This window comes from Pelodiscus sinensis, chromosome 31 (genome assembly GCF_049634645.1).
Source record: "Pelodiscus sinensis isolate JC-2024 chromosome 31, ASM4963464v1, whole genome shotgun sequence".
Lineage (NCBI taxonomy): Eukaryota > Metazoa > Chordata > Testudines > Trionychidae > Pelodiscus > Pelodiscus sinensis.
Window position 1 is genome coordinate 3,603,629 of NC_134741.1, and position 11,119 is coordinate 3,614,747.

General features: G+C 52.5%; 3 non-coding genes across 3 annotated transcripts; all 3 read right to left on the reverse strand.

The window, feature by feature from the left end:
• Nucleotides 1–4,635: 4,635 nt before the first annotated feature.
• Nucleotides 4,636–4,851, reverse strand: LOC142821672 (small nucleolar RNA U3). Its single transcript, XR_012898360.1, has one exon. It is a non-coding gene; the product is annotated as a small nucleolar RNA U3 (small nucleolar RNA).
• Nucleotides 4,852–6,375: 1,524 nt separating this feature from the next.
• On the reverse strand, nt 6,376–6,457 carry TRNAS-AGA (transfer RNA serine (anticodon AGA)). The gene has a single exon. It is a non-coding gene; the product is annotated as a tRNA-Ser (tRNA).
• Nucleotides 6,458–6,969: 512 nt separating this feature from the next.
• Nucleotides 6,970–7,041, reverse strand: TRNAG-UCC (transfer RNA glycine (anticodon UCC)). Its single transcript has one exon. It is a non-coding gene; the product is annotated as a tRNA-Gly (tRNA).
• Nucleotides 7,042–11,119: the final 4,078 nt, after the last annotated feature.

Sequence of the window (11,119 nt, forward strand, 5' to 3'; positions counted from 1 at the left end):
CAAGAAAGCTTGTGCGAAGTGTGCTGTGTGCCGAGTCAATGGGAAAATTCCGATCTGATGACTATGATTATCTTGTTTATGTCCATTTTTTAATTAAAACAAGCCAGACTTTGGCAGAATGGTGGAGCACTGGTACCACCTAACCAAGAAATCACATTCCTGAGCAGGAGGAGGGCAAACAACACACGGCTCTCTGCAGTAACTGCAAACACACAGTCCTAACAGATAGCTCACTGACCCTTGTGCACATGAACAGGATGAGGGGATAATGGATATGGATGTTTTGTTCAAACAAACAGGCAGAAGGCCAAAGGGGGTAGAAACACATGGAACGCAATATGCATTTTGTTTGCGTCAATGTGAGAGGAGGGGAAAAGTCACAGGAGGGGCATGTTGATACTGGCTGAGGGGCAGTGTTCTAGCTGGTGACTGAGCTGGTACCATTATTGGGTTGAGACAAGTCTCACTATACCTGTGCCTGAGGAGCTGGGACACTGGCACCCTGCTCCTTTCACAATAAACCTGGCCGAGTGCCTTAGTCTCCGAATGGAGCCTGGGTCTTTCTTAGCGGCAACCCTGTGGTATGCTGCATGGATACGCTGCACGCTCTGACAGTGCCGCTGGAATCAAGGCTCCAGAAAGAGCCGCCCTGAATAAGCCATATAAATGCTCCGTGGTGCTAGCAGCAATTCTAATGGTACTGCAGTCACTGAAGGAAGCAAAATTATCAATCACAGCACCACCTGGCAACTCTGGTGTAAATCAGGACCCCATTGTGCTATCGCAGTGCTCATATGGAGCTAAGCATCACCCCTCTTTAGTGTAGGTATCCTTCCCAGCCCTGAGAAACAGGGACACTCTATAAAAGCTAGTAAAAGAAATGACCACACGCAGAGAGTCTAAGAGACTTGATCAAGGTCACACAGGAAGACTGTGATGGGCAGAGAACTGAACACAGGTCTCCTGAGCACAAAGCCAGACATTCACACAAGAAGAAAAAATCCCTACCCGAAGATATTTCACTCTAGAAACACAACACAGATGACGTGATTTATCTCCATTGCACATAGAAACAAGTGAGCCCCAGAGAGAATGAAGCTGATCTTTTGAAAGGAAACCCAGCCTGTGCCTGAAATGCAAGGAGAGCTCTGCTCACGTTTCTCTACTACAGAGCTACCTCAAACAAAATACTCACAGAGCGTGAACTGCCTCACCCACTCTCCCTCAGCCCCAGCATCCAGCCCCTCCCACTGGCAAGTACCAGCATGTCACAGAGATTAGTTACAGGCAGGGAAGGACTCTAGGAACTGCACCCTCCTTCCAGTGGCTGAGCTCACTGCCACATGGGGACCCTGCAGCCACTAACAGCAGCCAGACCCAGACCTCTGGTACCTGCTGTTCCTGCCTGAGCCCTTCCACTCACACCTCTGGTCAAGGCACAAGATGGGCAAGCTAGGGGGAAGCGCAGCGAGACCTTAGGTGTGGGAAGAGCCACACCATTGTCACATCCCTGAACCTGCTTTCCCTGGGAGGGGGTACGGAGGGGACAGTCTTTCATACAAGAGCCAGGATTATTATGGCAGATACTCCTGACATTGGGGGCAGAGGCAATGAATAACCCTGAACCAAACCCAACCCAGATGCTCCAGAGCCCACCCAGCTGCTGTTACCCAAGGGGACAGGAATCCTTACTCAGCCAGTTCACAGCCTCATAATTCTCCTGCATCACATCCCTGTAGAGGGCTCTCTGGCCCGGATCCAGCAGAGCCCATTCCTCCTCAGAGAAATACACAGCCACCTCCTCGAAGCTCACAGGCTCCGCCATGGCCATTTCCTGTCCCTGGCTCTGCAGGCCAGGAGCTGAGCTGGAGTCAGACATCGGTGTTCTGCAGCCTGGCAGGGGGAGAAGAGGAATTGGAGACAGTTCAGAAGAGGCTTTAATCCTTTCCACGCCCCCATTCTGCCCAGACTTTGTCCGTGGTGACACACATGCTAGACTCTGCCATTGTGGGCAAAAGTTTTAGTCTAGATATTCCATAAACAGCACACAGGAGTTAGACCCCAAATACACATTCATTTCTGTCTGTACCTGGCTTGTGTTACAACATTACTGCGTCTGTAACAATGGGATTTAGTTCTCAGCACTCAGTGTTTCTGATAACAAGCCACATATTCATCTGCCTGACCATGGACGTAGGTTAAATGTAGGCTGCTGTATTTAAAATCCTTAGTCTTTGATTCATTGATTTGCAGCACAAACTTTGCTCTCTCATCTGAAAGACACAACAGAGTCAGTGAAATTAACACCACCATTCAGATGCTTACAGGCAGTCCCCGGGTTACATACAAGTTGAATTTGTACGCAAGTCGGAACTGGCGTCCAGATTCAGCCGCTGGTTGCTCTGCCTCGGGCTTCCTGGAATCAACTGCTGGTCAGTTTCAGCAGCGGCTGACTTTGGGACGCCTGGGGAAGAGCAGCTGGGGTGCTGCCGGGTTGGTCCAGTAGCACCAAGGAGCGGCACTGCGGGACCAACCAGGCAGCCCCCAGCTGCTCTTCCTGGTCTGCTGGGGGGGGGCGGGCTTCTTCATAGAATGAGGATTACCAGTGCTGGAAAAACCCCTCCGTTCTTTCAATTTTCTTACAGAAGAACGTGTTTGTAGTGTGGACATAACTCAAGGTGTGTTGGAAAAATGGCTGTTTTTCTGACAAAACTCTGTAGTGTAGATGCACTCATAGTGGGGAGGGGTAACAGCTCCTTGGGGATGGCAAATGGGCTTCTGTAGCCACATACACCCTAGCATGTATGTTCTAGAGCAGGGCTACTCAACACGAAGTCGGTGGGCAGCCTCTTTGTTTGCGGCCCTCAGCGGGGCTCAACACATGGCCTGCTGTTGGGAGCCAAAACAAAAAAGTAGTCCCTCCCTCCAGCCCCAGGGATGGGAGGAGGAAGAACCCCTGGGGCTGCAGCAGGAGCAGATGTGAGGGCTGGGCAGGGACAGAACTAACAGCCGGGCTGGGGACAGGTGGAGGTGGGGGCTGAGCAGGGACAGAACTAACAGCCGGGCTGGGGACAGGCGGAGGTGGGGGCTGAGCAGGGACAGAACTAACAGCTGGGCTGGGGACAGGCGGAGGTGGGGGCTGAGCAGGGACAGAACTAACAGCCAGGCTGGGGACAGGTGGAGGTGGGTGTTGGGCAGGGACAGAACTAACAACCGGGCTGGTGACAGGCAGAGGTGAGGGCTGGGCAGGGACGGAACTAACAGCCAGGCTGGGGACAGGCAGAGGTGAGGGTTGGGCAGGGATAGAACTAACAGCCGGGCTGGGGACAGGCGGAGGTGGGGGCTGAGCAGGGACAGAACTAACAGCTGGGCTGGGGACAGGCGGAGATGGGGATGGCAGGACACAGAATTAGTCAGTTCTTGTTTGGGAGGTTGGGGAGAAGCTGAAAGCTCTGCAGCTGCAGGGAATGATTTGTACCAATCTGTGTCCTGAGATCTCATTGACAGGGCTTGACAAACCCCGGCAAGAGCCACTTGCCAGCGCCGCACGGCGCATGTGCCAGACCAGCACTGTGCAGGCGCAAAGCCCAGTGAATGGAGCGCATGGAGCGACCAGCTGAAATCCATGCACCATGGATGAGTAGATTCAGCGGTTTGTCTAGCCCTGCTCATTGGGGTCTCCCAGCCAGATGTTTGGGGGGGTTGGCAGGGTTCAAAGGGAGGGGGCTTGGCAATAGTAGCGAGCAGGGGGCACAGCCCACTAGTTTAATCATAAAATGTTATTTGAGTGTCAGAATGAGTGCAAATAGCAAGGAAAGAATGTGTTCTTTTAAGGAGGCTTTGCAAAAGGAATATCCTTTTTTAAAGAAACTTGCCAATCCACACAACATTTTGCAGCTGTTATAGTTGTAAGGAAAGATTGCTTATGGTGAGAAATTTGACATCACCTTTATATTCAATGAAAGATACATCAGTTAGTTGTCCGCTCTGTAGCTTCCAGTGCTTCAGTGAAGAAATGTATTATAAAAGATGATTCTGTTAAAATTGAGTTTGTGGCAATGCCAGGAGCAGGAGCGGCCCGAGGCCGGCTGTAGCAGCTGGCGCCCCAGGCAGAAAGCACAATCAACGCTCCCACCTGCACGGCTGTCAACTGCCATGACGTCATCATCAGGTGCCCGGGCCAGCAACACTCTAGGCAACTGCCTAGTCTGCCAAGGCTCATGGGCCGCCCTTGGCCAGGAGTAATTATATAACAGACCATAACACACTATCAGTTTCAGATCTTTTGAGTGGACCGCTAAGATAACTTCCCCAAACAATGGTCTTGCACAAGAGACCAGTGTAGACAGGCAACATCAATTTCTTGCACAAGAAAGCCCGATGGCTAAAATGGCCATCAGAGCTTTTTTGAGCAAGAGAGCATCTACACTGGCACATGCCAGTGTAGATGCTCTTTTGTGCAAATGTTTTAATGCAAAAACTCTTGCATTAAAAGTATTTGTGCAAAATCATACCATTGTAGATGTAGCCTACAAGTAAATCCAGGAATTAAACAGAAGCTAAGACAAGATGATGAAGTGAAATCCCTGCTCCTCTCTACTGCAAAACTAATTTTGAACTTTTTGACAATAGCTAACCACTCAGTCTGTGCTCTCTTGCTCCAGCTTCCCAACAGGAAAAAAGGAACAATCATCAAAAGCAGACAACAATTATAGTAAAGCAACACTGTCTGCTTGCTTTGTACTCAGCAGACAACATTATCACTCATCCCCACGGTTAGCAAGACCAACTACTTTCAGCTGCATTTCTCTAGTTACCAACTATAGAAATGATTCCTGAAAGTACAGTCTTAACAGCAGCCTGCTCGCTACACACCCACACTCATGTGCATTCACTTTCTCCTCATGAGGAATGTTTTCACACAACACTTAGAAAACTAAAGAACAGAAATAATCTCAGCAAAGTGCTTGTCCCATTCAAACACACTCCACCAGGTTTAGAAATCTGTATATTAGAATATGCTCTGTGTCCCTGTTTACAGAAACATGCCTCCTGATTAGCATGTGGAGCACCTGGCAGCCAATCAAAATCTCCTGCTGTTTCTTCCTGAAACTGCAGTTCCTGGGGCTCCTCTAAGTCAGTGGTAACAAACTGCCAGTCTGCAGACCAGCAAGGGGCCAAGAACCCCTGCCTGCCGGGCAGAGATGGAAAATACTAAGTAGAAATACTTGATCACACTACGCAAGACCTTTTTTGGGTATTTGTACTTTACTCAAGTAATTTATTTTTGTCACACTTTGATTTTTATTCAAGTTATTTTATTTTTTTAGACAATATTGTACTTTTTACTCCACTCCCATGTCCAGAGGCGCTGGGTTACTCACGACTCGCATCGTTCTGATTTGCTAAAGCCCAGCTGCATGTGCAAGCACCAGTCATCCAAGAAATAGCCAATCCACAAGCACAATGCCCCTGCCAAGGAAGAAGCCTTTTAATAGCTGCTCCAACACCTTGTCATTCAAACCCAGTATCCCTGCAGGCCCTGCCAGCCTGAGACCTGAGCGAGCAGGGCGGCTGCCCAGGGCTCCGTGCTGAGGGGGTGATATGAGCAGTCTCATGTGACCTTACCTGGGGCCAGGCAGCTAAACAGGAGGGAACCCAGCAGCCGGGGTCAGGGGGGACAGAGGCACTTACTTGTGTCGGGTGAATCCTCTGCTCTGGTGGGAGCAGCAGCAGGGTGGGTGGGTGCCGGGGGCAGGGGCTCCCCATTCTCCCTGGGACAGAGGCCCCTGTGGAAGCCCTGTGGGGGGAGGTGGGGCAGGCTGTGCTGGAAGAGGCTGGGGGTGGCCGGCTGAGAGGGGTGGGGATTGAAGAAGCGTCTGTGTGGGCACTTGGGCAGCCAGCTCGTCAGTGAGCAGCAGAGCACACGGGCCCGTCGCCCCCCAGCTGAGCCCCTCAGCTGCTCTCCCAGGGCTGTGGATGACCAGCCTGCACTGCTGCCAGCCCGGGCTCAGCTCTGTCCGTGACCTGCCCAGCCGCCTCCCTGCCAGGGGCTGCAGACGTGTCTGCTGGGGTAGAGAGGAGGGACATGTCTGCCCCGCCAATGTGAGGCGTGCGCCTTTGGGACAGAGAATTTCTGTCCCGTCTCCTTGTTTCTTGCTTGGGGACGGGCACTGATGACAGGTGCTGTGGAGGTTAATGCAGCCCCAGGGAACTGCTGCAGCCTGCCAGGAACCAGACACACAGGAAGTGCCTGATGGCAGCTGCCCCACTAGCTCACCCCTTAATCCAGTCCTGATGCCAGCAGTAACAGCCCCACTGCTGGTAACTCATAGAGGCCCTTGCTGCCCGAGGAAGAGGGCAAAACACAGACCTCGCTGTAAGCAGGATTTAAACCTGCACAGGGAAACCCTATTGGATTTCTAGTCCAACACCTTAACCACTCAGCCATCACAGCTCTGGGCAAAGTGAAGCCAGGGAAACTGGTAAATAATCCCAGTGCACAGGCCTAACGTCACCCACCATAGAATTCACACAGCAAACCCTTTCAACAGTTGTGCAGTGGAGTCCTGACTGTTTTGGTCTTAGGTTGCCTTGGAGGTGAGTTCTGCTTCAAGGCCTTCTCTCCTCTTTCTTGGTCTTCCTTTCCCTTTTCCTTCCTCTTCTCTTCTCTCCTTTTCCTTCTTCTTGCTGGTCTCCTTCTTGGACCCCAGTTTATAAAGAGAAATTCAAGTACCGCTTAGTTCTACCTTAACCAATTATTTTAGTATAATTTCACTATCCAGTCATAACTTACTGTAACAGAATTACCTAAAAAGCATTGCTTCTTGGCCGTTTGGCTAAGATTGAGCACTTCCTGCCTCTCAGAGAGGAATAAAAGTGGCAAGAGGCAGCAGGACCCACTTGTGCCTGTTGTTTCAGGGTTAAAGTAGAAGGTATGCAAGGAATTGTGCAGCTACTGCCCCACATTGCATTGCCTGGGAATTGAACCCAGGTCAACTACTTGGAAGGTAGCTATGCTCACCACTATACCACCAATGCCTGTGCCAACCATGTCTGTAAAAATTAGTGAGGGAAGTCCACATCTGCCATGAAGCGCACTTGAGGGAAGAGGGTGCCCATGTGGTCTGGGGTAAAGCATAACCTCTTGCCCGATTGGCTAAAATCGGGGGGGGGGGGGGTGATGTTGGGCAGTAACAGCCTTGTGGCTCTCTGTGGTGTGAGGGATTGGCTGGCATAGGAGTCCCAGAGGTTTCTGGGTGGGCAAGTACAGCTTCTTGTCCCTTGGGCTAAGTTCAAGAGCAGCAAAGGGAGGTGGCTGCCAGACACTCTGCATGGCCCAGAGGTACAGACCAAGAGCTGCCCTCATGTTTTTTGTCATAGTGTTTCTCGGCCATTTGGCTAAGATGGAGCGCTTCCTGCCTCTTGCAGAGCCATGTCACAGGCACAAGCCCCCAGAGACCCCTCTGGCCCTTCCATGGACACAGCACAGGACCAAGCAAGGGGCACCAAGTGCCAGGCACTGTCATGGTCCAGGCCAGAGATAAAGCTGTGGTTCAAGGAGGAGTCTGCAGACCTGGCAATCCAGGTGGAGGAATGTGGATATTTATGGCCAAATGGCTGATGGCCTTGCAAAGAAAGGCCACCTCCCCCTCCCCAGACCAAGTCAGAGCCATGGTCAAGGAATTGTAGCAGGGGTACGTGAGGACCCGTGAGCACAGCTCCTGCTCTGGGGAAGCACCACAGCACTGTGCATACTGTGAGGAACTGGACCAAGTCCTGGGGGTTGGAGAATCCTGTCTCCAGGGACAGTTGTGGAGTCTGGGATGGAGACACCTGGGCAGCAGCAGCTGCAGCTTCAGGACAACAACCCTGCTGACCAGCAGCTCCAGGATAAGGAGGAGAATTCCAGGAACGTTGTGACCCTCACCCTGGAACTGGTCCCCCAGATACAGGAGGCTTCCCAAATGTCTTTGGGCACCCAGGAGGGAACATCAGGTGAGTGCTGTGAGGTGGCAACACACACAGGGCAGGCGGGAGCACAGAGGATGATGCGCTATCATGACACGTCATGCTGATCGTAGGTTGGGGGACACCACACATGTCTGACCCCATAGAGGGCCGTCCCCCCCCCCCCCATGTGTGCAAGGCACCACCTGCTCCTGCAGAAAGTGCTGCCAGCGGCTAATTTCCTAACACTGGATGCAAGCAAGCAAGTGTAATGGGGATGTAGCTCAGTGGTAAAGTATTTGACTACAGGCAACGTGATCCCTGGTTTAACTCCAAGTGCCCCCTGAATGGTTGATCAACTTCATTGAAACTTGTGCATCTCCAGTTGTATCACAGTCTAGATTTCTGCGGTGCAGAGATTACTACAACCCCCAATGTGTTCCTGTGTCAATGCACATAAACCAGGCAAACCCATCTCAACTGAAACAAGTTCAAATCTGCTTTGTGTCTCATTTCTATTCCCATCAATTCAGCAAGGGTGTGATCTGAAGGTCCTTGGTCTACCTGGGCTATGCTGCGCAGAAGAACAAGAATCACACCCAGTGGGGGAGGAATGTCCACAATCAATCTTCTGGAGTTTGATTTAGCAAGTCCAACTAAGACTCACTAAATCAAATCCAGAGGGTACCCCACCAGTTTCCAGGACTTCTGCTCTTTGCTCCGTTTGGGTTCCTGCAGTAGGGACACAACCAGACTCAACTAACAGAGGCCAACTCTAGCTATGTAGGGTATGTTTACACTTGTACACTCTTTCCAAAAAGAGATGCAAATGTAAAGATTGGAAATTGTAAATGAAGCCACCAGGGACACATACAATGGGCCTGCAGAAAAATGAAAGAGCTGAGCACTTTGCAGAGAACAGGCCAGAGCCCTGCTGGGAGAGGCTCTGCTGGGAGAGGCTCCATCATGCACAGACTCTGCGCCGAGCCAGACTGCTGGAGGAGGCTCTGGCCATGGACTTTCCTCCACTCTGTTACCTCCTGCACCTGGGGCTGAAAGGGACGTGGGCTGCAGGCTGGTCCTGCCCAGCTGCCTTCCCCAGTGGGAGCAGAAAATGCTCATGGAAGGGCTCACACGTTGTCCCCAATGCACTGGCCTGAGGGCCTGAATTCTTGATGCACCTGGGTGCACCCAAATTCCCCTTCTGGGGGGGCAGGCTTCCCAGCTCACACCCCTCCTGTCACACAAAGCTTGCAAACGGGGTTGATTTTCCTCCATCTCCCCTTGCTTTCTGCTGCGCTAAAAGAAATCCTGAAACCAGCCCCGTCTCCTGTCACTGGACAGATGGCCCTGTGCTGGGATATGAGAAACCATCCCAGTGATGCTCCTCGCAGCCCAGGAGAAGAAGGGGGCTCTGAGTGGAAGGAACCCAAGTAAAACAGGTCCCAGTGGGCATGAGCTGGGGCACTAGTTTGGCCCAGTTGAGTGAGGGGAGGTTGGTTCCATGGTGTCAAGGGCAGCGCTTAGGACTCTGCTGCTGCTGACAGCGAAGAAGCTGGGAGGCAAGGTGCTGGCAGCAAGAGATTCCGGCTGCCTCTTTGCCCTGGGTCTGCCGGCCGCCAGCCACCTTGACCAACCCTCAAACCAGCTGGACTAGCCAGCCCACGTCACAGTGAGTCACTAGTGGCCCTGTCAGAGAAGAGCCATTGGCAGCTGCAGAGACGGCCCTTCAGCTGCCTACGGCGCCTTTCCTCAAAGGGCCACTGGTGAGCTCTAGGTCTGTTGGCCAGCTAACTCAGTTGGTTAGGGCATGGTGCTAATAATGCCAAGGTGATGGGTTCAAGCCCCATGCTGGCCACAAGGGTGTTTGGTTTGGTGACTTCCCTTCCTTTAGCTGCCTGCTATGGACAGGGAAGTAGAGACAGGCAAGAGGCTGAGACCTTTTCAGGAAACAGGCCAGAGAGCTGGTAGGAGGAGGCTTGAGCCTGCACAGACCCAGTGGCTAAAAGGGCCTTGCCCTGACCTGCTTTCCCGAATAGGAAGGAAAATCTTTCTCCTCCCTCCATTGTCCTCAATGGCGTTGCCTGATGCCCAAATTCCTGCTGCTGCAGTGGCTGGCCCAAGGCTCTTCATCACAAGTCACAGAGGGAGGCTCAATATTTCCAGAAGGCCTGGAGCACGTGCCTGGCACACAGAGCTGCTGCCAACTGCCTGGTCACGTGCTTCAGTGGCCCAGCAGCCTCCCTGAACCCAAACTGCTTCTGCTCAGGTCCCATCTGAACCTGCCCTTGCCCCTGCTCCTGCGGCTTCTCCTCCTGGAGCATCCCCATGGCTGCCGAGGCCCCTGCACATGAGGCAGTGGGACCACCCAAGGCTGACGCCAGTCCCAGCACCATCCCTGAGCCCCACTTCCCCCTTCTTCCCCTTTCTGCCATCCTCCTCCCCAGTTCTACATTCCCCACATCAAAATCAGAGAGTTTGTTCTTTGCACAGGGAGAAGTCCTGTTTGTGTTACCAGCAGGGGAAGGGGGAGAGGAAAGTGGGAAGAGCGGGCAGGAGAAAGGGGGGGGGGGTAAGGGAGGCACAGAGAAATACGCCGGCATCACGCGCCTTCTCTGAGAATGGCCCCACGTTCTGAAGGGAACAGAAAGTGGCCTGCGAAGGGCGAGTGTAGCTGAGCAAATAAGTGTGCTTCTTGTTTCCCTGGCGGGTTAGTGGCTAGGGGTCAGCACTGTGCGTGCTGTGGCCGGGCTTTGATTCCCAGTCAGAGAAAACAGCCTCATCTGTAGTCATAAAATTGGCCAAGTATTTGCTCTTCCCATCAGTGCTGGGGGGGTGGGAGGGCCTGGGGTGCCAAAGACAGGCTCTGGCTGGGTGACTCCTGGCCAGCAGCCAAGAATATTTCTGAGGCAGCTGCTTCCCTCCCTCTGCTGTGCAGAGACTTGTAGTTCCTGGAAGTGGGGCTGTCTCCCCTCCTTTGCCTTGGGCCCATTTGGCCATGGTTCAAGGGGGTTGCTGATTCTGTAAAAGCTGCCCTGGTAATGAAGAAACAGCTAAAGTGACACTGGCAAGAATTTGAACCTTTGAATGAGTAACTGGCCTAGCTCACACTGAATGGTGTGGCTTAGACTTGCCCCACACTGCTACACAGCCCACAACCCTCTTGTGC